The following is an 8,406-nucleotide window of genomic DNA, read 5'->3' as shown; positions in this document are numbered from 1 at the left end:
GGCCAAATCTCCTGAGCTGTATGGAAGATGACGACATCATTGTTTCGTTTGACGTGGTATCATTGTTCACAAATATAGCGACACACCTAGCTATTAAGAATATTATGGACAAATGGGAAATACTGAAGAAAAACACAACGATTCCGAAACAAATATTTCTCAAGATTCTCAATTTTTGTCTAAAGGTGAGTATTAAGTTCGAGTTTAGCCGCTAAAATCGCTAAAGTGAAAACTAAATCAGTAAGAAAAATGCATGAAATTATACATATTTGTTGCAAATTCAATTATAACTTGATGGGGAAAAGCCCAAAGTAAATTTTCACAAAGTTTGTATTCCTTAAAATGGATTATTAAAGAAAAGTAATCGTGAAAAAATGACGTTTTTAGCGGCTAAACTCGAACTTAATAACCACCTTAAAGGACAATAACTATTTTATGTACTCTGGAAAAGTATACCAACAAACTTATGGAATGCAAATGGGCAACCCATTATCACCAAGATCGCAGATATCGTACTTGACACACTTCTGGACGACGTATCAAACGAACTAGAAGACATGAATGTAAAATTAAAATGTATAACGAAATACATAAATGATTTGTTTGCTGTCATCAAGAGGGAAGATGGAGACATCATAATGAAATTACTAAATGCATATCACAACAAAATAAAATTTACTATCGAAAAGGAAAATCGCGGCGAATTTCCATTTTTGGGCATGACGATAATAAGATAACAAATGGGTATGCAAAACCAACGGCATCGGGAAGGATGATAAACTTTTATTCAACGCAGCCATACAATATGAAAATAAATACCCCAAAGAACTTCATCCATAAAGTTATACAATTGAGTGAAGAAATATTTAAATCGGAAAATCGAATGAAAATTAAAAACATCTTAAAAGCAAACAATTATCCAAAGACTATAATTAACAAGTTAGTACAAGAAATTATCAATGGACCAAAAGAAAAAATGCGAAGAGACTATAACAACAAAAAAGATTTTCAGTGTACCGTACATCCCAAAGCTAACAGACAGCAAATCATTAGAGAACATCATAAATGACGAAAACTCAGTAGCAGCATATAGATCGAATGAAACTCTCAGTAAACTATCTACCACACAACAAAAAACAGACAAATTGAAACTAAATGACGTTGTATGAAATTACATGTGATGAAAACCAACAAGAACAATGCATCAAAAAGTATGTGGGGACAACAAAACGAGCACTCGGCACTGGGTTAGGTTAGGTTAAAGTGGCGGCCCGATTAAGATTCAGGCTCACTTATACTATTCAGTCCATTGTGATACCACCCCTGCCAGCATTTCAAAGTTCCATTTCAACCTCATCGTTACCACAGACTCGTAAATGTCACTTCAACCATCATGAAAAGGTACATCAAAAAGTACATGCAAGTAATTTGCCATCCCTACTGTTAAAAAAGCCATTTTTTTTTTTGTGAAACGCCAAGCGCATCCAGCTTGTTATATTTTAATTAAATAAAAACGAAAATAAAGTTCTGAAAACATAGATTATACGCTTAAAATTGTGAAAGGTATATTGGTGAACAATTTGGTGATTTTCCAAATGGAATAAAGTGATTGTTTTTCAGATATTTTACAGACACGCTGCCTCCATGGAATAAAAACACTGGTTGATAGACGCAGCAACATGTAACTCGCTACTTGTAACTCAACATCATCATTAATGCCAAAAATTATGTTAAATGTAATGTGATAGTGGTATAAATGTTATATTTTTAAGAATTTGTAAATGTTTAATCAAATTAATAAATATCTAAACAAACGTGTTTTACTCGACCACAATGATTCTTTTACAACTATCTTAAAATGCACTTTTTCTGATTGTTTGGAGGGTCCCTTATTGGCGTCGTTCTAAATTGATCTATAAAGGCACCTAATAATTGCACTCATGCGAAACCTTTTTGTAGTAACTTTTGCGTGGTACAACTTCTCAATAGTGACGGCGCTTTTCCGACGAGTTTTTGATATCGTATACGATTGTTTTCGACGTGGTGGAGATTCTCAGAAGTGTCGTCAAATTCCAAAAATGTTGGCAGGGACATTGACTAAAAGTACCTATGACATATAGGCACTTCTAGTTTTAACCGCTGAACATTCTTGATTATTTTCTTCTGTTGAACCAACCACATTGTTCGAAAAACATTAGCAGACTGCTTAAGTTAACGTTTTCCAGGTCCGCCAGTAATCTAAAGCTATATGCCACTAAAATTTGATTACGTCTTACACAAAATGCAGGACACTCACACAAGAGGTGTTTAATTGATTCCTTTTCCTCCGCATCATGACAGCTTATACAATAGTCATTATATTTCGCGCCAATCGTTTTTGCAAAATCGCCTATCAGGCAGCGACCCGTTATAGCAGATATCAGGAGTGATATCTGACGTCTCGAGAACACTAGCATATCTAGTGTGCGGTTTAAGTTTAAATGAGGCCATATTTGCTTGGTGTCGTTACAACCCTTGCAATTCTCCCATCGAACATTTGCCATCATGACAGCCTTCTCACGCAGTATGAAATATGTAAGGTAGTCCCTAGTCTCGCCAACTCTTGCGAAGTACCAGATCTTTAGAATATACTCCGAAACCCACTTGTCCATTCAATTTGGAGACATCAGTGTAGAAATCTATATATCGTTTATTCCCCGGGGCCTGTGTGCACCACGCCTCACTGTTTGGAATTAGAGTTTCAAACTTTTTGTCGAAAAGTGGTGTCGCCAGAGTGTAATCCACTACGTTAGGCACATCTGGCATTATTTTGAGGACCAAACTGTGACCGTAACTTTTTTCCGACCACAGCGATAGCTGTTTGGCCAAAATGTCTAAAGGCATGACATTAAGGGAAATAATGTCGGCACTAGGCTAGCAGAACATGAAGCCGACTAGCGCAAAATATTAAAGCTAACTTCAAAACAGTAAGGGCCAGTTTCTCAATGCCTTGTTATTATTTATCGTGTCGATAAAACAGCTGATCCCATACAAAAATTTTACTAACCGGAGGTCTATCCTCCGGTTAAAATTAATCGGAAGATGAGAAACTGGCCATAAGAGTACTTGACAGAGAGAAAAAGAGAATAAACACTACACTCTTGAGAGCTTATGTTGCGGGTAGATGTTCCTGGTGGTGACTCGTTGGAATATTAACTGATTGCCGTGGCGCACCTCGTAAGGGAATACTAATTGCGGCTATAGAGAATGGTGGGGTATAAGACAATCTGTGGGAGTGTATCGGTATTCAATGGAGACATATATTGGGCTCTGGAGAACGGCGTAGGCAGATATAGTCCGAGATAGATACATGTAGTGAACCGGTGGCGTTGTTCCTGTTATGGACAAAAGAATCAGTATTTGGGGATTGTAATGTGAGAATATATAAATGTGTGTGTGTTTGCACACCGGCTATATTGTTTTGTTGTAATTCTCACCAAGATGGGGACCTCCACTCCGAGAGACATGGGACAGGCCCCTGGGCTGGTTTGGAGTCCAGTATACTGCATCTTAGTATAATTAGTGGCCGATTATATTTTTTATTTTTATGAATTCTTGAGTGGCGAGTGGGGAAAAACAATTAGTATTGAGACTATGAATGAAAAAATAACCGCCAAATTTAGTTCGAACGACATTTTTAAATTTATCGAGGTACAGAGAGAGAGAATTAATTGGCGCGTAACAGCAGAGAGGAGCGTGCATAGGGGGGTATATAAGGCTGAAATGAGACGGTGGCGCTCATAAAGAGTTGTACCTTGTTTCAGTTCGCACAAAGTGTAACGTTGTCGTTGTGTATTTGATATATCGCATATTTGTTGAAAGTGTTCATAAGGTATTTTATAAAAGCGAAAAAAATTGTGCGGTTATAAATAGGAGGAATTTAATTTTAGCATTTACAGTATACTGTGTTGGCAATTGCGTTTCGATTGGTTTTCCCGTATTTAGTGCTGATTTCTTTTAAAGAAATATATGCTAAGGTGGCAAAATATTCAATAAGTAAGTCCGAAATATGTGTTGAGGCATGACAGAACGCTAATCCATTTTGTACACGAAAGGTTGGCCCAAGGCTCCCGTTTATACTGCTGGATTTGGTTACAAGTAAGGTAGTAGCCGGAGGAATTCATATCCGAAAGAAAGGGTGCCAGCGACTGTAAGAGAAAACAAAGGTTGTGAGTACTTAACACAGTGAGAACACTTGAGGAATATACTTACCAGAGGAAACAAGGTACTGTAATTTTTATACTTTTTATACGGAAAGTCCTGTGGTTTGGAAGGGTTGTGCTTCCGCTATATCTTTGTCCGCTGAGACGATAAGGATAGTACAGAGGGACCATACTGCTAAGGTCGATAACACCGTAGAACCCAAGTAGTCCATACCGTGACAGGCGACCGATGGACGAAAGTAATTTATCTGGAACACAAGAGGAAAGCATTTATTAAAATCGGTCAGGCAGAGTAAAGAACATTGAAGTGAACAAGGAATAACTGGGCACATATTTGAGTAAATTATTGAGGAAAAGATTTGAAACTGGGAAAATTTTGGATGGAAAAAAATGGTCTATTCATAAGAGGGGATAAGTGTGCAGTTCAATGTAGAATATTGTTTTAAGTTCTAAGATAAAATATTAGAGAGAGAAGGAAATTTTAGTGTTAGGTGAACTAGGCTTAAGGTTGAATAATTCAGTAAAAATTTTTTTGAGATTAATATACATATACATTTTGCTTCATATTAATTGATCAACATTTAAAAATTACTGAAATTGCTAAGTCTTTGTTGAAACTGAATGTGATAGGCTTTACAAAATTATTGTTTGGTGTTTTTTTTTTGTTGTCAGCAAATATTTCTTTTGTTTTTTTTTTTAAATATCCACCTAAGTGAGCTCCTTTAGGTAGGGATTTTTAATAAGGCTATTGTAGTTGTAACCCAAACGGAAATTTTGTAGGACCTAGGATTATTGCTTTTGTATTCATGTATGAATGTTTTGATATTTGGTATTGTAATTAGCGTCAGGTATAGAATTACATTACGTGTTAATAAAAATTTTAATGGATATGTATTGAAATAACGATTTAACAAAATAATGTCTTGGTAATTTGGTGGACTTAAGGGGGGATGAAATGGTGAGTCAGAGGTAATGTGGTGGTGATGAAGTGTGGTATATGGGGTTCCAACGGACAGTAAGTAGGACTTTGGAACCATGGTTGGGTGGGCGAGTGTGAGGGCATAAGAACAAAGTCCTTTTGTCTGGAGATGTAAGCCTTTGTAAGTGACAGTTTGGAAGATTTTGTTGTGTACCTTTTTATTTGTTTTTTTTTTTGTTCGGCATCTTAGACTATGATGTGCGGGTTGGGACTCTCACCTGGGAACCCTGGGCAGCTGGATGGCTCATCATAGTGCTTAAGAAGATTGCCCATAACACTTACGAATCCAACAGAGACAGAAGATATCAATAAATACAAAAGAAGATAAAGACAACGCTAAACTGCAATATTCCATCGCGATAACTTGACAAGGAACATTCTGTGATATAGTATTAAGTCTAGACTTGACTCCCTCATATTGTGCAATTATTTATATTATTATATTAGTAGTGTCGTGTTGTCCATCTTTATAGTAATATAAGTACACACAAAAAAATTTTTTTTGATTTCAATAGGCCGGTACTGTGTTCGGTTTTCGCGTTGAAACTCCATACAAAACCAAAAAATGCGAAAAATTTGCGAAATTTTTTCCATTTGTGATACTTTGTTTTTTCGTGTTGAAAAACTGACGTTTATAGCACGGCGCCATTTGCAATGTGAATTAAGAAATAATTTATTTATTAAAAACTATTTGTGCGGGTTTATAAATCAAATACGGACCATATTTTTGTTCCGAAACTATACAAAGGATCAAAGGAATAGCAGATCAATTGCCCAAGGAAAAATAAAATGTTATTTTGTAAAAACAAGCAACACCACCAACTTAATCCAATATCGCTCCCTGTAAAATAGCGCTCCAAGCTACCTAAAAAAACGCCGCTTTCTATGTGCGAAATAATGGTTTCCATAAAAATTGTTCGCAAGAATGAACATAGTACCGGCCTAATCACGAAAATCGCGGATTCAATCATTTTTTTAATTGAAATGTCTTCAATCACGAAAATGATAGTATCAATCACCCATTTTGATTGAAAACCAACACGATTTTTAATTAAAAATTTAATTGACTTTTGTCACGGAATTAAAATATTTGTGTGATTGAATCAATTAAAAGCGTGATTGATTTTTAACATAAAATTCAATCACAGTTTTAATTGAATCAATTAAAATTTTAATTAATTTCGCGACAAAAATCAATCAACTATTTGATTCATTCAATTAAATAATTAATTGAAATTGGCTATAAATTTCGATCAAAAAAATTATATATTGCGACCCCAAAATCGTATTTAGTTTTGTTTTTCTTTTGAAATAAAAGAAAATATTTGGGTTCACACTGAAAAAGGCAGGTAAAACAAAAATGCAATTTAATGCCAACGCTACTTCGCAACTTCAAGGTGAATCTAGGAGTGAAAAAAATTTATAATTTTAAAAGATCAATACGGTACCCACTTTTTTATTGCAAACATATTATTATATATTTGATAAAATGATGGAGTTGATGGGATTAATTGGCCAATTTCACGAAATAAAATTGGTCACTAAAAGAAATGAATAAAAAGTATATTATTTTAGTCCGTTTAATGTAAACAGGCTCAATGGAAAACGGTATTCACATTTCACAATTTCTTACCTTTAATAAACGTAGATTATTTTCCATGTTTACAATACCACAAAACACAAACACAGATAATTTCAAATGCGTTCTGTCATATATTTTTTTTTCAAACCTTTACCACGTGGCCGTTTGTTGTTGCACACTTTATTTATTTCAACCCTTTGCTATGATTTGTTGTTGCGTTCAAAATATTTATTCACACATTTTGAATGCAGCAGACAGAATGTCGCCAATCATGTTTTTCAATTTACGCGAAAAACAAAAACCCAACCGTTCGTTACGAGTTACTTCCACAGACTGATCTCTCCATCATATATTGTTGAATAAATACCCATTCTCTTGTTCTCTTTTCGCTCTTTCCACTGCTCAAAATTATTCAGTTTCAATCACAAAGGTGATTGGATCAATCACATGTGTAATTGGAAACGGAAAAAATTTCAATCACGTTTGTAATTGAAAATTATTTCCGAATTGATTTACAAATTGATTGAATCAATTAATATTTTAATAGGAAACGTAACAAATATTAATCATTTTTTTAATTGGTTTTTATTCGGATTTGATTAAATAATTAATTGAATCAATTAACATATTAATTGAATCCGTTTCCAAATTCAATTAAGTGTTTAATTGAAAAAATTTTGGTGATAATTTTTTGTGTGTAGTTTTCATAATGTAATCAAAATCGTAAGTCTGAACTAAATATTTAAAATCAAAAGATAATTAATATATACAAAATTGTTGACAGAAAGTCCTAAATAAATAAACGTCGAGAAAAAATAAAATGAAAACATATTGTTTTTTTTTTCTATTGCTATAACTATTTATTTATTTCTTTTTTGAAAACCTAACGCAGAAGACCTTAATCTTATTATTAGTGCTAGGTACAATTTTAATGATGTATATTAATTAGTTGAACAAATATTTTAATTTAAGTTAGTTTAATAAAAGTATTACTACACACAAAAAATTATCACCAAAATTTTTTCAATTAAACACTTAATTGAATTTGGGAACGGATTCAATTAATATGTTAATTGATTCAATTAATTATTTAATCAAATCCGAATAAAAACCAATTAAAAAAATGATTGATATTTGTTACGTTTCCAATTAAAATATTAATTGATTCAATCAATTTGTTAATCAATTCGGAAATAATTTTCAATTACAAACGTGGGTGAACATTTTTCCGTTTCCAATTACACATGTGATTGACCCAATCACCTTTGTGATTGAAATTGAATAATTTTGAGCAATGGAAAGAGCGAAAAGAGAACAAGAGAATGGGCATTTATTAAAAAATGTATGATGGAGAGATCAGTCTGTGGAAGTAACTCGTAACGAACGGTTGGGTGTTTGTTTTTCGCGTAAATTGAAAAACATGATTGGCGACATTCTGTCTGCTGCATTCAAAATGTGTGCATAAATATTTTGAACGCAACAACAAATCATAGCAAAGGGTTGAAATAAATAAACTGTGCAAAAACAAATGGCCACGTGGTAAACGTGACAGAATGCATGTGAAATTACCTGTGTTTGTATTTTGTGGTATTGTAAAAATGGAAAACAATATTCGTTTATTGAAGGTAAGAAATTGTGAAATG

General features: G+C 33.8%; 2 long non-coding RNA genes across 2 annotated transcripts; both read left to right on the top strand.

Moving 5' to 3' along the window:
- The first annotated feature begins 1,236 nt into the window (after positions 1 to 1,236).
- Positions 1,237 to 1,814, top strand: LOC142240393 (uncharacterized). The gene is made up of 2 exons (XR_012723260.1): positions 1,237 to 1,563; positions 1,621 to 1,814. It is a non-coding gene; the product is annotated as an uncharacterized LOC142240393 (long non-coding RNA).
- A 1,943-nt stretch (positions 1,815 to 3,757) lies between these two features.
- On the top strand, positions 3,758 to 5,121 carry LOC142240392 (uncharacterized). The gene is made up of 3 exons (XR_012723259.1): positions 3,758 to 3,871; positions 3,930 to 4,035; positions 4,095 to 5,121. It is a non-coding gene; the product is annotated as an uncharacterized LOC142240392 (long non-coding RNA).
- The last annotated feature ends 3,285 nt before the right edge of the window (positions 5,122 to 8,406 follow it).

The sequence above is a fragment of the Haematobia irritans genome, chromosome 5 (genome assembly GCF_050003625.1).
Source record: "Haematobia irritans isolate KBUSLIRL chromosome 5, ASM5000362v1, whole genome shotgun sequence".
Lineage (NCBI taxonomy): Eukaryota > Metazoa > Arthropoda > Insecta > Diptera > Muscidae > Haematobia > Haematobia irritans.
This window is presented reverse-complemented; position numbering and strand designations above follow the sequence as displayed.